Source organism: Arachis hypogaea, chromosome 20 (assembly GCF_003086295.3).
Source record: "Arachis hypogaea cultivar Tifrunner chromosome 20, arahy.Tifrunner.gnm2.J5K5, whole genome shotgun sequence".
Classification (NCBI taxonomy): domain Eukaryota; kingdom Viridiplantae; phylum Streptophyta; class Magnoliopsida; order Fabales; family Fabaceae; genus Arachis; species Arachis hypogaea.
In genome coordinates this window covers 104,463,940-104,486,372 of record NC_092055.1, presented here as the reverse complement: position 1 = coordinate 104,486,372, position 22,433 = coordinate 104,463,940, and the positions used below count along the sequence as shown (strand labels likewise).

Sequence of the window (22,433 nt, the reverse complement as noted above, 5' to 3'; positions counted from 1 at the left end):
TTTTATTGCCTCTTATTCAAAAGATCTACTATTTTATTCATGTTTGCTGATGATGAGAAAAATAAACTATGACTTAATTGGAGATAAAATCAAAATAGATACTAATTACTACTATATGACTCCTAAGGTGAACTTCTATAACGACACTATCACAGAGTTAAAGCAGAAATTAGAATTTAACAACCTTTATTCTGGGAAATGGGTGTTCCTCTGATCCGTGGGGTGCTTGATTCTTCAAGAGAAAACTTTTGGCGCTTCAATTCCCTTAAGTCACGCCCTTGATCCTCTTGTTCTTTAAACATATAGGTCAGCATTTGACTGTGTTCCTTCTGTTCTTTTATTATTTGCTCCATAGCCTCCTGGATCTTGGTGACAGACGTCTCAAGATACTCCCAATATTTAGATTGAGGGATTTCTGGGAGAAATTCCTGTGCTTTCTTCTTGGTGGGATCCTCCTGCGCTTGTTGTTTCTCCATTGATGCTTTGGTGATTGGTTTCTCAACTGAGATATACTCAGTTATTCCCATTCTTACTCCGGCGTCCTTGCAGAGCAGAGAAATCACGCTTGGATAAGCCAACCTGGCCTCTTTAGAATTTTTGTTAGCAATTTTGTAGAATTCAGCTGAGATCAGCTGATGAACCTCCACTTCCTTTCCCATCATGATGCAATGGATCATCACTGCTCTTTTAACTGTGACTTTAGAACGGTTGCTAGTAGGCAACAGAGAATGCCCAATGAAGTCCAGCCATCCTCTGGCGACTGGTTTGAGATCCTCTCTCTTGAGTTGATTTGGGACACCCTTTGTGTTGGTGGTCCACCTGGCTCCAGGGATACATATGTCCTCTAGAATCTTATCCAGGCCCTTGTCTGTTCTCATCATTCTCCTGTTGAAGGAGTCTGGATCGTCTTTCAGTTGAGGTAGCTTTAAGATCTCTCTGATCTTATCAGGGATGGTATGAACAATCTTTCCTCTGACCATGGTCCGATATTCAAATAAAGCAGTTCCAGATAGTTTTTGCTTGTCAGTCTGTCACATATTAGCATAGAACTCCTGGACCATATTCCTTCCCACTTTCGTTTCAGGATTAGCTAGGACTTCCCAGTTCCTGATTCGAATTTGCTCCTGGATCTCCGGATATTCATCTTCTTTTAGATCGAATCTAACTTCCGGGATCACTGATCTCAGACCCATTATTTTGTTATAATGGTCCGAATGTTCTTTAGATAAGAACTTCCCTTGATTCCAAAGTGGTTTTGGAACGCTCTCTTTCTTGCCTCTTGGAGTGGGTTGTTTTCCTTTGGGAGCCATGATCTTAGTGATCGCGGATAAACACACCAAACTTAGAAGTTTGCTTGTCCTCAAGCAAAAGAAAAGAAAGGAGAGGGATAGAAGGAGAGCTAGGTGCAATTGTTGATGGGATGGGAGGGAGGCCGAACTCAAATTTATAGGGAGGGAGGGTGGGTTTTCGAAAAAAGAGATAAAGATATGATAAAAAGATTTATTTGGAAAAGATAAGATAGAAGATATGATAAGAGAAGATATAGTTTAAAATTGAGAGGATATGAAAGATTTTTGAAAAAGATAGATTTAGATTTTGAAAAAGATAAAGTGGAGGTTTTGAAAAAGATATTGATGAGTTGAAAAGATAGATTTGTAAAAAAAAAGTTTTAAAAAGAGTTGGATTGAATTTGCAAAGAGGCCTGGTGCTTATGGATTAAAATACATTTGATATTTTTAAGGTAGGGTTTTTAGAAATTAGGGATTTTAAAAATCAGGGTTCTTAACATGTTTATGTAAGAAATCATGTATTAAAGTATGAAAATCAAGATTTAGAATGAAAAAAATTTGAATAAAAATGAGTTTTGTCTCCTCCCTGCCATCTTGGCGTTTGAACGCCCAAACACTGCCTGTTTTGGGCGTTCAACGCCCAAATGCTGCTCTCCTGGGCATTCAACGCCCAGCTGCTGCCATTACTGGCGTTCAACGCCCAGTGGGTGCCCATTTCTGGCGTTGAACTCCCAGATTGCTACCATTACTGGCGTTCAACGCCCAGTGGATGCCCATTTTGGACGTTGAACACCCAAAATACACTTTTACTGGCGTTTTCTTGCCAGTGAGCTCTTTTTCTCTATTTTGTGTGCCGAGTCCTTCTGTAACTCTGTGGACTTATACAAATGATTCCCCACCTTAGTGTCAGTGAACTTTATATAAATAAATAAAAATAAAAATAAAAATAGGGCAAAATACTTAGAGGATTGTTGCCCCATGGCTGGGTTGCCTCCCAGCAAGCGCTTCTTTATTGTCTTTAGCTGGACTTTGCTGAGCTTTTAATCTAGCTTCAGCCTTGAGCATTCTTGCTCAATGTTGCCTTCAAGATAGTGCTTGATTCTCTGTCCATTGACAATGAACTTCTTATTAGAATCAATATCTTGAAGCTCCACATAACCATATGGTGATACACTTGTAATCACGTATGGTCCCCTCCACCGGGATTTCAGTTTCCCGGGGAATAGCCTGAGTCTAGAGTTAAACAACAGAACCTTCTGTCCTGGTTCAAAAATTCTAGATGACAGCTTTCTGTCATGCCACTTTTTTTATTTCTCTTTATAAAGCTTGGCATTTTCGAAAGCTGTGAATCTGAATTCCTCCAGCTCATTTAGCTGGAGCAATCGTTTTTCTCTTGCTAATTTGGCATCAAAGTTTAGGAATCTGGTTGTCCAGTAGGCCTTATGTTCCAGTTCCACAGGCAGGTGACATGCCTTACCATACACGAGTTGGTATGGAGAGGTCCCTATAGGGGTCTTGAATGCTGTTCTGTAAGCCCACAGAGCATCATCCAAGCTCCGTGCCCAATCCTTTCTACGGGTATTTACTGTCCATTCCAGGATTCTCTTTAATTCTCTGTTAGAGACTTCAGCTTGCCCATTAGTTTGTGGATGATATGGAGTAGCCACCTTGTGGCGAATCCCATACCGAACCATGGCAGAGTAAAGCTGTTTATTGCAGAAGTGGGTGCCCCCATCACTGATTAGTACTCTAGGGACACCGAACCTGCTAAAGATATGTTTCTGGAGGAACTTCAGCACCATTTTAGTATCATTGGTGGGTGTGGCAATGGCCTCAACCCATTTTGATACATAATCAACTGCCACCAGAATATAAGTGTTTGAGTATGATGGTGGTAAAGGTACCATGAAGTCAATTCCCCATACGTCAAACAACTCAATCTCCAAGATTTCTTGTTGAGGCATGGCGTAACCATGAGGCAGATTGCCAGCTCTTTGGCAACTGTCACAGTTACGTACAAACTCTCGGGAATCTTTATAGAGTGTGGGCCAATAGAAGTCACATTGGAGGACCTTGGTGGTTGTTCGCTCACCTCCGAAATGGCCTCCATATTGTGATCCATGGCAATGCCATAGGATCCTCTGTGCTTCTTCTCTAGGCACACACCTACGGATTATTCCGTCTGCACATCTCTTAAAGAGATAAGGTTCATCCCACAAGTAGTACTTTGCATCAGTAATTAATTTCTTCTTTTGTATCCTGTTGTACTCCTTGGGTATGAACCTTGCAGCTTTATAGTTTGCAATATCGGCAAACCATGGTGTTTCCTGAATGGCAAATAAATGCTCATCCGGAAAGATCTCAGAGATCTCAAGAGAGGGGGGCGTCCCTTCTACTGGCTCTATTCGGGACAGATGATCAGCCACTTGGTTTTCTGTCCCTTTTCTGTCTCTTATTTCTATATCAAACTCTTGCAGAAGCAACACCCATCTGATGAGCCTGGGTTTTGAATCCTGCTTTGTGAGTAGATATTTAAGAGCAGCATGATCAGTATACACAATCACTTTTGATCCTACTAGGTATGATCTGAACTTGTCAATGGCGTAAACCACTGCAGGTAATTCTTTTTCTGTGGTTGTGTAATTTTTCTGGGCATCATTTAGAATGCGACTAGCGTAATAAATGACGTGCAGAAGCTTGTCATGCCTCTGTCCCAACACTGCACCAATGGCGTGATCACTGGCATCACACATTAGCTCAAATGGTAATGTCCAGTCTGGTGCAGAAATAACTGGTGCTGTGACCAGCTTAGCTTTCAGCGTTTCAAACGCCTGCAGGCACTCTGTGTCAAACACAAATGGCGTGTCAGCAGCTAGCAAATTGCTTAGAGGTTTTGCGATTTTTGAAAAATCCTTTATAAACCTCCTATAGAATCCTGCATGCCCCAGAAAGCTTCTGATTGCCTTAACATTGGCAGGTGGTGGTAATTTTTCAATTACCTCTATTTTTGCTTGGTCCACCTCTATTCCCTTGTTTGAGATTTTATGCCCAAGAACAATCCCTTCAGTCACCATGAAGTGACATTTTTCCCAGTTTAAAACTAGGTTGGTCTCTTGGCATCTTTTCAGAACAAGTTTCAGGTGGTCAAGACAGGAGCTGAATGAGTCTCTATATACTGAGAAGTCATCCATGAAGACTTCCAGAAATTTTTCCACCATATCAGAGAAAATAGAGAGCATGCATCTCTGGAAGGTTGCAGGCGCATTACATAGCCCAAATGGCATCCTTCTATAAGCAAACACTCCAGATGGACATGTGAATGCTGTTTTCTCTTGATCCTGAGGATCTACTGCAATCTGGTTATAGCCTGAGTAGCCGTCCAAAAAGCAGTAATAATCATGACCTGCTAGTCTTTCTAGCATCTGGTCTATGAATGGTAAAGGAAAATGATCCTTTCTGGTGGCTGTATTGAGCCTTCTGTAGTCAATACACATGCGCCACCCTGTAACTGTTCTTGTAGGAACCAGTTCATTTTTTTCATTATGAATCACTGTCATGCCTCCCTTTTTTGGGACGACTTGGACAGGGCTCACCCAGGGGCTATCAGAAATAGGATAAATAATCCCAGCCTCTAGTAATTTGGTGACCTCTTTCTGCACCACTTCTTTCATGGCTGGATTTAGCCGCCTCTGTGGTTGAGCCAATGGTTTGGCATTATCCTCCAATAAGATTTTGTGCATGCATCTAGCTGGGCTTATGCCCTTAAGGTCACCTATGGACCACCCAAGAGCTGTCTTGTGTGTCCTTAGCACTTGAATAAGTGCCTCCTCTTCCTGTGAATTTAAAGCAGAGCTTATGATCACTGGAAGAGTGTCACCTTCTCCCAGAAACGCATATTTCAAGGATGGTGGTAATGGCTTGAGCTCGGGTTTAGGAGGTTTTTCCTCTTCCAGAAGAAATTTCAGAGGCTCTTTCATGTCCTCTGAATCCTCTAAATCAGGCTGAACATCTTTAAAGATGTTTTCCAACTCTGATTCAAGACTCTCAGCCATGTTGATCTCTTCTACCAAAGAGTCAATAAGATCAACTTTCATGCAGTCTTTTGATGTGTCTGGATGCTGCATGGCTTTGACAGCGTTCAACTTAAACTCATCATCATTGACTCTCAGGGTTGTTTCCCCTTGTTGGACGTCAATGAGGGATCGTCCAGTTGCTAGGAAGGGTCTTCCTAGAATGAGAGTAGCACTCTTGTGCTCCTCCATTTCCAACACAACAAAGTCAGTGGGAAAGGCGAATGGCCCAACTCTGACAATCATGTCTTCAATCACGCCTGATGGGTATTTAGTGGAGCCATCAGCAAGTTGGAGACATATCCTGGTTGGTTTAACTTCTTCAGTTAAGCCAAGCTTTCTGATAGTGGATGCAGGTATTAGGTTGATGCTTGCCCCAAGATCACATAAAGCTGTCTTGGTGAAATTACCTTCTAATGTGCATGGTATTAGAAAACTCCCAGGGTCTTGAAGCTTTTCAGGAAAGCTTTTCAGAATGACTGCACTGCATTCTTCAGTGAGGAGAACTCTTTCTGTTTCTCTCCAATCCTTTTTATGACTCAAGATCTCTTTCATGAACTTGGCATAAGAAGGTATTTGCTCAAGTGCCTCTGCAAATGGAATCTTTATTTCAAGAGTCCTAAGATAATCTGCAAGGCGAGCAAATTGCTTATCCTGTTCCTCTTTCCGGAGTTTTTGAGGATAAGGTATCTTGGCTTTATATTCCTCAACCTTAGTTGTTGTAGGTTTATTACCTATAGAAATGGTTAAAGAAGCCTTTTTAGAGGGGTTGTTATCAGCACTTGTGTGTGTCTGATCCCTCACTGGCAATTGAGTGCCAGAGTTAGAAACTGGAGTGACGTTAGATGCCAACTCCTTGTCTGTTCCTGGCGTCTGAACGCCAGAACTGTGCCCATTTTGGGCGTTCAGCGCCAGATCCTGCCCATTTTGGGCGTTCAACGCCAGATCCTTGCCTATTTTTGGCGTTGAACGCCAGTTCTTGCTTGTTTCTGGCGTTGAACGCCAGTCTTGGGCATGGTCTAGGCGTTCAGCGCCAGCCTTCCACCAAATTTCTGGCGTTTTAGTGCCAGAGTTATTTTTCCCTGGGCTCTTACTGTCCTCAGGTGAATTTTGGGTGGTTTGCTCATTTCTTGGCTTTTTGCTGCCTTGAGGTGGGGTATTTAATGTTTTTCCACTTCTTAATTGAACTGCTTGGCATTCTTCTGTTATTTGTCTTGACAGCTGCTGCTTTGTTTGCCTAAACTGTTCTTCCATATGCATATTAGCCATTCTTGTCTCTTGTAGCCTATCTTTAAACTCGGCTAGCTGCTTAGTTAGAAAATCCAATTGCTGATTGAATTCAGCAGCTTGTTTTACAGGACTGAGTTCAGCAGTTACTGTTTTAACCTCTTCTTTCATGGAAGGGTCACTGCTTAGGTACAGATGCTGATTCCTGGCAACTGTATCAATGAGCTCTTGAGCCTCTTCAATTGTCTTTCTCATGTGGATAGATCCACCAGCTGAGCAATCTAAAGAGATCTGAGCTCTTTCTGTAAGCCCGTAATAGAAGATGTCTAATTGAACCCACTCTGAAAACATTTCAGAGGGGCATTTTCGTAGCATCTCTCTGTATCTCTCCCAAGCATCATAAAGAGATTCATTATCTCCTTGTTTAAAGCCTTGGATGTGCAGCCTTAGCTGTGTCATCCATTTTGGAGGAAAGTATTGATTCAGGAATTTTTCTGTTAGCTGTTTTCATGTCCTTATGCTGGCCTTAGGTTGGTTATTCAACCACCTCTTAGCTTGATCTTTTACAGCAAATGGAAATAGTAATAGTCTGTAGACATCCTGATCTATTTCTTTATCATGTACTGTGTCAGCAATCTGTAGAAACTGTGCCAGAAACTCTGTAGGTTCTTCCTGTGGAAGACCGGAATACTGGCAATTTTGCTGCACCATGATAATGAGCTGAGGATTCAACTCAAAGCTACTGACTCCAATGGAGGGTATGCAGATGCTACTCCCATATGAAGCAGTAGAAGGGTTAGAATATGACCCCAGAGTCCTCCTGGACTGTTCATTTCCACTTAGGTCCATGATGGAGAAAGGGAGATGATGTAAAATAGAGAAAATATTTATTTATTTATTTATTTATTTATTTATTTCGAAAATAAAATAAATTAATAAAATAAATAAAAATAGGTGAAGATTTTCGAAAAAATGAGGGGAGAGAAAGTGGTAAGGAAGTTTTGAAAAAGATATAATTTGGAAAAGATTTTAAATTTTGAGAAAAAAAAATCTGAATTTTTTTTTTAAATAATTTTCGAAAATTTGTTTTAAAATTAGAGAGAAAAGATATTTTTGAATTTAGTGAGGAAAGAGAAAAACAATAAAATAGCACAAGATTTAAAATTTTTAGATCTAATGCTCCTTGTTTTCGAAAAATTTGGAGAGAAAACACCAAGGAACACCAAACTTAAAATTTTTAGAAAACCAAACCAAAATTTTCGAAAATCAAGGGAAATCAACAGGAAAACACAAAACTTAAAGTTTGGCACAAAATTTAATAGAGAAAATATTATTTTTGAAAAAGATTTTAAAAAGAATGAACCAAACTGCCACGGACTTAGACCAATGCTCTAGCCAATTGGGTAGTAAATGTAACACTTGTTTTGAAGAAGGATATTTTTAACCAAGAACAATAATAAGAGACTCTAAACCAAAAAGAAAAATTTTCCTAATCTAGGCAACAAAATAAACCGTCAGTTGTTCAAACACGAACAATCCCCGGCAACGGCGCCAAAAACTTGGTGCACGAAATGTGAATCACACTTTTCACAACTCGTACCACTAACCAGCAAGTGCACTGGGTCGTCCAAGTAATACCTTACGTGAGTAAGGGTCGAATCCCACGGAGATTGTTGGTTTGAAGCAATTTATGGTTATCTTGTAAATCTTAGTCAGGAAGTCAATTATGTTTATCAGTTGAATTGCGAATAAACAAGAGAGCATGAATTAAAGGTTACTTGTTATGCAGTAATGGAGAATATGTTGGAGTTTTGGAGATGCTTTGTGTTCTGAATATCTGCTTTCCTCTGTCTTCTGATTCATGCATGCACGTTCTCCTATGGCTGGCTTTATGCAGGGGCATCACCATTGTCAGTGGCTACATCCCCTCCTCTCAGTGAAAATGGTCAACGCACCCTGTCACCGCACGGCTATTCATCTGTCGGTTCTCGATCATGCTGGAATAGGATTCACCCTCCTTTTGCGTCTGTCACTACGCCCAGCAATCGCGAGTTTGAAGCTCGTCACAGTCATTCAATCACTGAATCCTACTCGAAATACCACAGACAAGGTTTAGACTTTCCGGATTCTCTTGAATGCCGCCATCATTCTAGCTTATACCATGAAGATTCCGATTAAGAAATCTAAGAGACATTCATTCAATCTGATGTAGAACGGAGGTGGTTGTCAGGCACACGTTCATGGTTTGAGGAAGGTGATGAGTGTCACTGATCATCACCTTCTCCACAGTTAGGCGCGAATGGATATCTTAGAAAGGAACACGCATGTTTGAATAGAAAACAGAAACACTTGCATTAATTCATCGAGACACAGCAGAGCTCCTCACCCCCAACAATGGAGTTTAGAGACTCATGCCGTCAAAAAATACAAAGTTCAGATCTAAAATGTCATGAGATACAAAATAAGTCTCTAAAAGTTGTTTAAATACTAAACTAGTAGCCTAGGTTTACAAAAAGTGAGTAGACTATGACGGATGGTGCAGAGATCCACTTCTGGGGCCCACTTGGTGTGTGCTGGGGCTGAGACTTAAGCGATTCACGTGCATAAGGCCATTTTGGGCGTTCAACGCCAGGTTTGGTTCCATTTCTGGCGTTGAACTCCAACTTTTAATCATTTTCTGGCGCTGGACGCCAGAATTGGGCAGAGAACTGGCGTTGAACTCCAGTTTACGTAGTCTATCCTTGAGAAAAGTATGGACTATTATATATTTCTGGAAAGCCCTGGATGTCTACTTTCCAAAGCATTTGGAAGCACGCCATTTCGAGTTCTGTAGCTCCAGAAAATCCACTTTGAGTGTAGGGAGGTCAGAATCCAACAGCATCAGCAGTCCTTTTTCAGCCTGAATCAGATTTTTGCTCAGCTCCCTCAATTTCAGCCAGAAAAATACCTGAAATTACAGAAAAACACACAACTCATAGTAAAGTCCAGAAATATGAATTTTTCCTAAAAACTAATGAAAATAAACTAAAAACTAACTAAAACATACTAAAACCTATATGAAATTAACCCCAAAAAGCGTATAAAATATCCGCTCATCAGTAACATTGCTCCTTCCTTCTTTTATTCTTTTATAAACAAGCAAGTTAGCTTTCTCGATGTCCTGAATTTGATTGGAAGTTGTTTGTGTTTGATTTAATTTGATTCTCATGTATGCTTCCATTCAAATTTTTATTATCTGTTCACTTCATATGCTGTTTTGTGACTTAGCTCTTTCCTTTTCAGCACCACCATCACTCTTGCAGCCACTTTTGTATGGTGACATAGTGACGACTCCTTCCACTCCGTATGATCGTGAGCATCGAGGACGGTGCTACATTTTAAGTCTGGGGAAGTTGTCCAACTTCAGCAGCGCATTTTGGGTGACAATCTTCATTTCCGAACACTTTTAGTGTAGTTTCTTTTTATGTTTTTTTGGTACTATGTATATATTTTATCCTTTTGAGAAACTTTTTACTTAGTTTATTGCACTTTTTAATTTTTCTTGTACATAACTTTGTATTATATAGTAGTTATGCATATTTTGACATTTTTGCTCTTAATTTTGGCTTGTAAATATGTTTTCTTTTTTTCTTTGTCTTGATTGTGATTTGGGATGATTTGATGAGTGCACCTAAGTTTGATTTCCTATATACTTGCTATTTTGGTTTGATTGAAATTAGGAATTTAACATAGGATTTTTTGACCTTTTTCATCCAATCACACTATATACATATATAGAAAATGTGTTAGTCAATTAATGAAATTTCCAAAAAGCTTATCTTTTGTATATAGGGCATTGAAAATTCAAATTGAATTGAGTTGAAATTCTTTGAAACTTGCATGATTTATATATTGTGGAATATGATTTTTGAGTTAAGGAACATACAACTTGTGAGTTTTTTAGTCTTATTGTGTGGTGACATCATTGGACTACTTATTTCATTCTTGTGTGTTGCTCTTCTTTATGATTGCAATCTTTGGTTTGTTTAATTCTATATATCTATTGTTTAATGTATATTTATGCAATTATGTGATTGAGGCCATTATTTCTTTATAGCTCACTTAACCTAAATAGCCTACTATTTCATTCACTTTTGTTTGCCACTTTGAGCCTATGAATGTCCCCTTTTTGTTCTTTATTTTTCCACATCATTAACCTTAAGCAAAAAAATAATGAAATGTCCTTTATTTGAATCTTTGAGTAGCTTAAGTTAGTGAGAGTGTGTGATATTTAAGTGTGGGAAAATTGTGGGAACTTTGATTGATAAATAGGTATTTTATTCTTGTTGAAAAATCTTGGAAATTTGGAGTGCATACTCATGTAATAGTATAGAAACCATACGCATTGATGTGTTGGTATATATAATGTTCTTGAAAAAAAATTAAAAAAAAGAAAAAAAGAAAAAAAAGAAATAATGAAAAAGGGGACAAAATTACCTCAATGTGAAATTCAATAATAATCAATGCATATGTGATGGAATTGCATTTGATGCATGAGTGTGTGTATGTAAAAGTGACTTTGCTAAATTTTTATCAGAAACCAATCACGCAATCAATCAACACTGTCATCAATTCAGAACTAAAACAAATTCAAACTCAAACAAATTCAAATTCAAACAAGTAGATAGCAGTTACAGCAAGTAGCTCAGATAGCAGTTAATAATAGATAAGCAATTAGGCAAATCAAAACAAATTCAAACTCAAACAAAACATGTAAATGCATATGATGCATGTCTGTCTTACAGTTGATGATATCATTTGTCGGTTATATAGCCAACTCGACATGTCCTAGTAGCTAACCTTGGACAGAAACACCCATTGCAAAGCAAGTGGGCTTGAGCCACACCCCCTTGCTACTACCCGCTTAACCCAGAGAAAGTGGAATAATCACTACTACTGCTACTACCCAGGCGGGTGTTTAAAGACTCAACTTAGAGCAAGTGAAATAATATACTACTACTGCTACTACTCAGGCGTCACAAATCACTGACCTAAAGCAAGTGGAACAAACCAAAATATTTGCTACTACCCAAGTATCTCAAACATTGACCCGGAGCAAGTGAGACGAACCACAATCCTTGCTATTTCCTAAGTACCTCAATCAAATTAAATTTTATTTTCAAATTCATTCTCAATATCATTCAATTCATTTAAAAATCTTACTTTGAAATCAATCCTTATCATCCTTCCTATTCCGTTCATCAATAATTCAAACTCAAAACATAGTTAATTCTTTTCTTAATAAATTAAACTCAAAATGTAATCATTTCCTTAATAACTCAAAATCAAATCTTATGACCCTTAAATCCATATCTTTCTAAATAACCATTTCAAATGAAACCTCTAATTTTTATAAAAATTTTAGCAGCATCTCCTCTAAAATTCGGACTATGCCACCCTTCAAAGATCCCAACCAAACCATTTCTCAAACTCTTCTCAAATCTTTTCCAAACTCAGACCAATTCCAATATCAAATCATTTATAAAATCAAACTGCTTCCAAAATCAAGTCATCTTCATATCTCAAATCATTGCCAATTCTAAGAATCATTTTCGATAAATCAACAAAACCAAATTCAATATCTCAGGTCATTTCCAATCTCAAAATATTTTCAAATCTCAAGAAAACCAATTCGGCAACCTTCGATCTAACAAAATCAATCAACTAACCCAAAATATTCAATCTTCTCAAATAACCAGATATTCAACCAGACACACAATATAATCATCCAGGGTAACTCAAATCAATCCATAAGACTCACGAAATTATAAAAATATATTTCTTTTCACGTCAATATCTATTCATAACAATCCTGCAATATAAAATAAGTTTTTAAGAAAACCCTACCTCGAATCATCGAACCCATAATCAAACGCATCAAAGAAACCCTTTTCTCTCGGCCCGCAATCAGCAGCAGCCGCAACCATAGCCCCAAACCACTTTTGTAGCAACCACAGCAATTCTAAAAGCAACGTATAATAACTGAAACTCAATCTCATAGCAATTCACGTCGCAAAACCTCAGCGTAGGGTAACAGAATAGTGATTAAAGGGCTTTTCAAAACGAAAATGCTTACCGTAACTAAGAATAATTGACTGAGCTAAGTAGCGGCAGCTCCGGTAGTGGTTTTGGCAATACCCGCGTGGTACCCGGTGACCAGAACAGCGGTAGAGCAGCTCGACAATGGCGGCGCTAGTCCTTCCCAGCTCCACAGACGGTGATAGAAGCATCCCCAGAGTACCTTTTCATCGCTCTCCTCCTTGTCTCCGCGAGCTTCCCCCTACGGTGGATCATCTCCTCGGTGACATCCTCCAGCGATGGCACGGTGAAGGCTTCAGCGAAGACCCTCCCATCCAGCGGCGGCAACACAACACGAATGGATTCCCTCTCTCTCCTCGTGTTTTCCTCTTTCTCTTTCCTCCATCGTTGGCGACGACGGCAGTGACTGGCGGTGAGTTGGATGCGGATGGGCTGCGACGCGACAGGACACGAACGGCGAGCTCCAGGCCGGCGGTGGTGGCGCAGCTCCTCCCTCTTCTCTTCTCCCTCACTCTCTTTCTCTTTTTTGGTTTCACGTGTGTGTGGGTTGTGTGTTGTGTGTTGTGTGTTGTGTGTGTGCATTTGGAAAAAGGGGATGGCGGTGGGTGAGTGGCGGTGAGGCGGTTAGATTAGGGTTAAGGTTTGTAGGTTTTAATTTGGGAATTAGGGTTTAGATAGAGTATTAATTTAAAATCAAATTTAATCCAATATAATTAACTTTAAGAAAACTATTTATTTTTCAACTTACAAATTATTTCTTTTTAATTAAGTATTCTACTTTAAAGTTAGACATAAATAAATAAATTTTTTTTAGTTCATAAAACTATTTAAAACCTTCAATTATTCAATTTAAATTGTATAAAACTCTCATTATTTTCAATTACTAAAATTTTAAATTCCTAATATAAAAATACTCAATTATTTAGAAAATTTTATAAATCTTAGTAGATTTTAAACTTAAAGTATCATGAATTTAATTTAATTATTTTTAGAAAAATAATTTTTTTTAAATAAAATTATCAACAAATGTAATCAATTATAAATAACTTTTTTATTTAATTTACAAAAATCTGGCTCTTACACTTTTCCCTTAAAAGAGCTAGATGAAATGAACTACTTTTCTGGCATTGAAGGAGTGAAAACCCCCATGGAACAATGACCCTCAAGCAAACAAAGTACATTAAAAATCTTTTAAAAAGAGGTGAAATGAGCAGTGCAAAGCCTGTGATTACCCCTATGACTTTCTCACTGAAGTTGTCTATCTTTGGAGATAGTTCATTTAGCAATTCCACTTTGTACGGATTAATAGTAGGTGGTCTGCAATATGCCACAATTACAAGGCTTGAGATCTCTTTTTCCGCCAATAAAGTAGCACAATTCTTTTACAACCCTCTTAAGTCCCATTAGAAGACAGTCAAAAGAAATCTTAAGTATTTGGCAGGCACTACACAATATTATTTGAGGTTCATTAAGTTCACAAATTTCAGAATCTATGACTTTTGTGATTCTGATTAGGCCAGTGACATTGATTATGGCAAATCAACCAACGGGTATGGAGTTTATCTTGGCTCTAATTTGATTTTCTGGGTAAGCAGAAAGCAAACAGCAGTGTTAAAGAGTAGTACAGAAGCTGTTACTGGAATCGTCTGACTACAAACGTACTCATTGAAATCAGAATTTCATGCACCACCATGCCTGTGTTGTACTGTGACAATCAAAGAGCAGTTCTTCTCTATGTTAACCCAATTTTGCATAACAAGTCTAAACATTTTGTCCTTAACCAATCTTTTGTTCGAGACTATATAACTAGAAAAAAGATTTTTGTTCAACATATCCCAACTCAGGATCAATTAGCTGACACATTAATTAAACCTCTCACAGCTGCAGCTTTTCTTAAATTCAGAAGCTTGTTAAGAGTCTTTGATGTAGAATCGTAAGAGGTCCTTGCTTTGAAGGGGTACGTTAGTATAGTTATACCAGCTCAGCCTTAATTAATTACATCCTCAACCAACTTGTATCACCACATTCTCTATATATTCCTCAGCTGCTATAAATATCAACATTATAACCACCTGTAACTAACTTTCACAATAATCATAATGCAGTAGTTTTTTCTCTTTCTTTTCTCTTTCATTCCTTCTCTTCCTCTACACTCTGATTTCTTCTTCTTTTCTTCACAACTAAGCTACTGATACCTTTTAAAGCTGATGTTGGTTGATTTGTTTTGTTACCTATATTAGTTTTTATTTATTAAAGAGAGTTATCATTTTCGATCTATTTTAGAGATGAATGTTATGTTGTTGTAATTGAATAAATTGTTTTCCAGTCACAAAAAATGTGACAATAAAAATTTAAATGTAGCAAGGAGCCGAAGAAGCAGGAAGATATATTAATTTTGATGACCATGCATTGTCGGCGTATGTTGCGAGCTGTAAACTCATTAAATTAAAAAGGACCTCAACTTTAATTATTTGGTAAAGTTTATAACGTAAGGCATCCTAGCTAATTACATACCATCGCATTCCCAAATTTGTTAACATGAATATACAGTGAACAATGCTATCAGAAATGCGATCAATTTAGGATTCGGAATGTTTGGCAACTAAAGAAAATCAGCCAAAAACAGCCATAACTTATCTTATTTAGTATTCATTAATTGTTGCGATAATTAATTAATACTAAATAAGGCAAGTTCTGCCTGTTTTTTTTTTTTTTTGTCTACCTAACATTACCCTTTAGGATTCGGTCTCAGCCAGAGAAACTTATAAAAATTCACCTAGATAATCAATTCAAAAATTAAATATGTGCAATAATTTTCTTGTTTATTATTGTTGGTGGGTTAATTTTCCCAACAATTATGTGTATCCAACTTGTTACTATAGTTTACCCTCTATATATATTACGTTTATAATCGCTAAATTTATAAAATTATACATTAAACTAAAACTAATAAACAGAACATGAATAATTTTGCCAAAGATCGGGAAATTGGAAAAATGATAATAAGTAGGTGAAAAGATTTGGATCTATATGTAGATAGCCGATTTAGCTTAAGGGAACAAATTAAATATACTTATGGTCATTATTATATTTTGCCACATTGGAAGCATATAGAGGATGGTGTCTAATCTTTTATGTGGTCAAAAGAGAGGACATTATTAACCATATATGCATGGGTTCAATATTAATTTTTACCAAACTTTATTTGTTTCTTTAAAATTAAAACATACATAGCTCTTGCACACACAAATTAAAACGATAGACATGAAGAGGAGAGTAATGATCCCTTTTTTCATATTATTAATTAATAAAAAGCATCATTTTAATATAATAGAGACAAACAAAGCAATAATATAGGTATAGTTCTCTATGTGGCCCTTAATTAAGCGTTGCTTTAAGAGAAAGTAATAATACTACGTACCCTACTTTTTTGAAAAAAGAGTGAGCATGCTATGATATATGATCATAGTGGTCTATAAATAATTGAAATGGGCATGCAATGGCTTTACCAACTTTAATTTAATACTCTGTTTAGTTTCATTATCTTGATTCTTCTGCACTTTTCTAAAAATCAAGATCAGATGGGTATGAGGAAGGGATTATTATTATTCAACAAGAAGCATAAAATTGAGGCGATTGTTGTGATACTAGCTATTGTTATGTGTATCATGATGTGCCAAGGGACTACAGCAGAAGCTACAAGCAGATTAAGAAGCATGAAAAAGGAGGGTTTTAATGTGAAAGCATCATTATTATCATCAAGGTTACATATGTCTATGGAGATGGAAGATTATGGTACTCCAAGTAGCTATGAATCTCCACCAGCTGATGATTATGATTATGATTTCTACAGAAAACATGGAGATATCCCAAGCCCTGGTGCTGGTCATTGATCATCATCATCAAGCTAAGTGAGTAATATACATACATATATGTATATATATATATGGTATGTTAATTTTCCTTTTCATTTTTGGTTATATATCTAATTGGTTTTTTTAGTGATGCTGTTTAAGCTACTAAATTTGGTCTTTATTGTAGGTGAGGTTGTGATTATTCCCGGGACCAGCTTACTTTGTACTTATTACTGGTCATATATATATTATGTCAGAGATGATGCCGGCAAAGGATTTTGATATAAATATATATGTGGGAGTTGTTACATGTATATGTTCTTTACTGTTAATTATATTATATTTACAGTTAATTAATTTCCTAAATATTTGTTATATATTATATAATGAGGAGACGCAATTGTTGTGTATTTATAAGTGAATGTGTATTTTGTTTCTGTTAAAAGTAAATAATAAAGTTTTTTTTTTAATTAGTTTTGGCGCTTGAACTGTTAAGTGTTAATCACTCATCCTTAAACTTGATATGAACCCAGCAATGATGAAATGATCAATTCCATTACGAAGAACGAAGGTTCTTTGTTTTTGGTAAAGTTCTTCGAAGTTATTGGTTCTGCAAATTTTTATGGCCTAGAAACAACAAACTTTTTTTTTTTTGTCAAGTAGATTGAACAACCCCTAATTCTAGGTATCACAACACACCCAAACTACACACTAACCCACACAACACTTAAGGGTTCATATTCAACACTTGGTGCACTCATCAAGATTTGAACCCGGGTGCAGCATATTAAGAGGCATATCGTTTAACCAGTTGAGCTAGGTCTTAACTAAACTACCACGAAATTGTGCAAAAGCATATCACTGGGTTTAGTTGATTCTCTTAGGCCCAACCTAATAACATAACCTCGTATCTGAGTATTTTCTGGGCTTACTCAGTATTTTCTGACCGAAAACCATGATTATTATTTTTTTGAGGTTTTGACTTACAAAAATTAGTAGTATTAGAATGGTCAGTTGAACGATGAAAATGACGCAACCAGAACCTTCCATTGAAGAAGCTGATCAGCTTCAACGAAGTAAGAAGAAGATACGTAATGACGAAGGAGGCTTTGGAGGAGAAACGTCCAAAGTTCCTAGAGAGGAGTTGTGGATGTTTGACAAAACTGCCTTCACAGGGAAAAATGGCAGAAGAAGAACATATGCTGCTCTAGTTATCCATGGTAGTCTTGAACCACAAGTCGATGATTCGGAAGAGGAGGGCTTGATGTCGGAAGACTCATCCGAGAGCGACATTGAGACAAATATGGAGGAGTTGGAGATGAGTCAAGACCAGAGAGAGGCCATCCGTCAAATGAAGAAAGAGGAGCGTAACAACCCTTCCATCTCGGTTAGAAGATTACAGAATGGTACCTTTAGCATTCATGTCAACAAAGCTGAGAAGAAAAGGTTAGAGAAATCATGGGGGCATGCACTTATAATCAAACTTCTAGGGAGAAGGATTAGCTATAGAGTTCTTAAGCGAAGACTTGATACTATGTGGGCTAAAACAGGTGGTATGGATCTCATAAACCTCGAGAATGAATATTTTATAGTTAGGTTGTATAGTGAAGATGACTATTGGTGTAAGACCCAAAACTTTTGAAAAGTCTTATTATGATCAAGTCTCAAATCATATAGTTATTTATAGCCTTAATTTCGAAAATCATTTTTATTAAAGATAATTAAGGCAAGTTGTGATTTATTGAATTTGAGACAAGTTATGATTTATTATCCAATTTGATAATTATTGGATTATTTTCTATAATTATATTATAAAGTTGGTAGTTGTGAAATAATAAGGATTTTTATATGATTCGGATTAAATAATTAATATTTTAAATATTAATACTGTTACTTTGGAAAATAAAGGGTTTAATTATATTATTTCTAATTATTTTGATTTGGGAATTTTATGGAAAATAATTTGTAAGATTGATGAGCAAATAGTATTTTTCTATATACAATTAGTGCTGAATTTAATTTGGGTTTCAATTACTACATTATTTCCAATTTCATCTGAAATTACTAAAATGCCCCTAACCCTAATTTTTGAAAATGAAACCCTAACCTTGGAAATCCTAACCCGACCCGGTTTCCCCCAACTGCTGCAGCCCCTCTCTTCTAACAGCAGCAGCAACACTTCCCCTTTCCTCAAACCAATACACTCAGCAACAACAGCAAATCTTCCCCCCTTCCCCCAACAGATCGCAGCACACACGGCTTCCCATTTCCACGAAAGAAAGGAACTGAGGCAGAGAAGGAGAGGGAGATTGAGTTGCGGCTGAGGAGAGGCGGAAGGAAGCTCACCGCGTTGCTGTCGCCTCGCCGTCGCGCCTACGCGTCCTACCGTCGCCGCCGTTGCTAGCCGAAGGGAGAAGAAGGATCTGTTCGCGCCGTCACCACGTGGTTGCTGAGCCGTATCATCGCTGCCATTGCCAACTGGTCCTTGGAGCCTGAGTCGCGCCTCTGTCACCGAACCAGAGGATCTCATCCTTGCTGAGTCGCCGCCATCTTGCCTCTGCCGGCGAGTACGAAGAGAGAGGGAGGTGGGAGTTTGCACAGCAGAGAGAGGCAGAGCGCGACAGGGGAGACCATCACCGCCTGGGTCGTCGTCTAAGCCCGTCATCGCCAGTCGCGTCGTTGCTGTCTCTGCCCAGCGCCGCCGCAGATGATGGGTCGCCGGGAACCGCCACTGAAGTCGTGTGGTCGTCATCCTTGCCAACAGCGAGAGAGGAGCAAGATGAATCCTTCTGTCTCCGTTGTTCTGGTCCGCTGAGAAAGGGAAGATGCTGCCTTTGTACTTCACACGTCGCCAACGAGCACGGAGAAGAGGAGCTGTGTCCGCGTCAGTGCCGTTTGAGGGGCTGTGCTTGGCCGCCGTTGTACCGCCCTACTTCACCATGGTTGAGCTCTGTCACTCCCTGCTCTTTGGGCTTGTGATGTTGCGGGAATCACTACAGGAAGAGGAGCAGGCTGAGTCACCGTGATTTAGGCTACCAGGAGTGATTATGTGACTTTCAGGATCACCACCAGAGCTCCGGGCTGAGCTTCTGCTACTTGAGACCCTGCTGCCACCGTGTTCCACCGCCGGTAAGATTTTTGAGTTTGGTTTCTGTTCTGTTGGAATTCCGGAAAGGTTAACGCCACGTGGTTGTTACAGTTACTGTCACCGGTGTTTTTGCTCGCAATTGTCACTTGGGGTTACTGACGGAGCCACTGTCGGGTTGATAGGGAGCTGCGGATGCTTCGTTTTGTTATTTTAGTGAGTATTTCAATTTTCGAAAGCCCAGCGTTAGTGCTCTATTCCGTGTAATAAGGTATTTGCGATGTTAATGGTTTTAGGAGTTAGAATCCGATTTGCTTATGCCGCTTGTAGCTGTTTCTGCTTTCGAGAGAGCAAGCCGAGTCGGGTTCTGATTGCCGGTGATTTCGGGCAGAGCAAAAAGAGTGCAGTTGACACGCTTGGGTTAAGTTTTGCTTGCCGAGGTAGGGGCGCTTTCCAAAAACTATGTTTTAAGTATTGGAATTATTACATATGGATACTGTTGTGAGATATCGTGTATTTGGTGATTGTATCTGCCTTATGTGTTATTTGATTAACTCGACTGATTATGGATGTTGGTTTGGTTGAATTGTTGTGCGGCTTTGTGAAATGTAATGTTTTGAAGTGATTCTTTAAAGATTTGAAATCTGAGTTTAATCCGTTGAGGATTGATTTGATTTGAGTCAATCATTTGATGATGTGAAAAGTCGAATGCACTTTTGAATTTAGCCTGGTTTACTTTAATTGACTTGATCTTGGACAAATGATTTGTTACTGAACCGTTTCTTTAAAGCTTTGGAAACGAGTTAAATCGGTTGATATTGGGTTGATTTTGAAATGGTTTTCTTGAGATAAGCCACTGAGGCGACTGTTGGATTTAGCTTGCTTTGAATTGATTTCTGGTTTTGAGCTATTGAAAAGGAATGAGAAACGGTTTAGTTGGAACCCGAACCGGGTGGCAAAAGTCCAAGTTTTAGGAGAGGTGCTGCCGAAATTTCTACAAAATCCTAGTCTTGTTTGAAAAGTTATTTAAAAAGGATTGGATTTGAGAAGTTGTATTATCTGATTTATTAAGAGAATAATTATATTTTCAAGCTTAATTTATTTAGTGAACTTTATGCCTCGAGTTTGACTTATTTAGAAATGAACTATTTTTACCGTTTGAATCACTGAAGGAAAGAATGATACTCTAATATTGATTTCAATATAAAAAGGAGCTTTTAGTGATTTCAAAGGAATCTAGACTTTTGATTGAGTAATTAAGTTTGAGGCATTTTAGAAGAGTTAGAAAAATGGGTTCCAAAAAGAAACCTGAAAGTGGTTTGATTCAAATGAACCGGTTCCTTTTCAAATGAGTTGATTTTTGGACCGGGTTTGAACTTGTGATTTTGTATGATTGGTTTCATAATAAATTTAGTTTTATTTACTTGAACCGAGAATCCATGATTTTAAGGGTTTCAATGAATTTTAAGGAATTGATATAGGTTGACCTTCCCTAAAGACTTGGGACTCTGCCGAGAAACTTTGTTATAAAATCCCATTGTTGGATGGATAATTTTGAATGTTTCAAAATGAATTTTTAACTTTCCATGGTTTTGGAAGTTTTGGAAAGAGAATGTCGAGAGCGACTTTGTTTTAAAAAGGGAACTCACTTTGAGTAAAATTGGCTTATGAGCCTGAGATGATTTGAGGAATTAGATCTTTAAAGCCAAGGCTGAAAAGAGTTGAAATTTGATTTCAAAGTGAAATGAATTGAGAAAATGATTTATGGCTTAAATGCCGATTTCATGAATTTGATGATTTTGAATGTGGAAGTGCTGTTTTGTTGTGAGCCGGAATGGCTGTGTATGATTATGAATATTGGCTGGTTCTGGATTGAATCGTGAGCCGGATGGCTGAGATGGATATTGATCCCTGATTGAGAATGAAAGCATTTATGCTGAGATATTGATAAGTTGTGATGTTGCACTTCCACTATCGGAGATAAGAGTTTCCCTGGGAGGAAGCAGTGGCTAGCCACCACGTGCTCCAGGTTGAGACTCGAAGCTCTTTTTACCCTATGTCGTCAGGGTGGCCGGGCACTGTGAAAGCCTCGGATGAGCTCACCCCTATAAATATTCACCAGTGAGGGTGATGGATATGGATCATGACTATGATCAAACTTATATTGAGTATAACTCGAGTTGGGGAGACACGACATAGGGACAGTCCAATGGTTAGCTACCAGGACTTGTCGGGTTGGCTCTATAACCGACAGATGATATCATCAGCCACTAGGGACAGGCATGCATCATATGCATTTATGTGACATTGGTTGGGTGTGCATATTATACTTGGTTTGCCTATGTGATTAATTGCTAACTGTTCTACTTGTAATAACTGTTTGTTTGTGCTTGAACTTCCTATCTGTGTTTGCGTCTGGGACTCTGTTGGATTGTGGTGATTGGTTGTTGGTTGGATTGTTTGGGCCTAGGGCCGTGGTTGAATTGAGATGGACCGATGGTTGGTTTCGGTTTTGTGTTTCTGATTTGGAAAAGTGTGAAATGCTAATTTGGTTCAGCATGGTTAAACCTTTTTGAAAGGCTTTTGAGTTTTTGAGAATTGAACGATTCCTCTTTTAGAAAAGATTTCCGACTTTACTTTTAATGTAAACTGTTGTTTTTGAAAAGAGGCATAAGACAGGTAGTAATCACTGGTATAGTTTATCTTCACGTATCCTATTACAGTAATTCCCAAAAACCCTCTACTGAGAACCCTTTCGAGGATGATGTTCTCACCCCCCTACATTTTTCCCCTTTCAGGATATGGGCGCAGAAGTCACGAAGAGTTTATT

General features: G+C 38.2%; 1 non-coding gene across 1 annotated transcript; it reads left to right on the top strand.

The window, feature by feature from the left end:
- Positions 1-16,067: 16,067 nt before the first annotated feature.
- On the top strand, positions 16,068-16,991 carry LOC112786084 (uncharacterized). Its single transcript, XR_011878500.1, has 2 exons — positions 16,068-16,613; positions 16,706-16,991. It is a non-coding gene; the product is annotated as an uncharacterized protein (transcript).
- Positions 16,992-22,433: the final 5,442 nt, after the last annotated feature.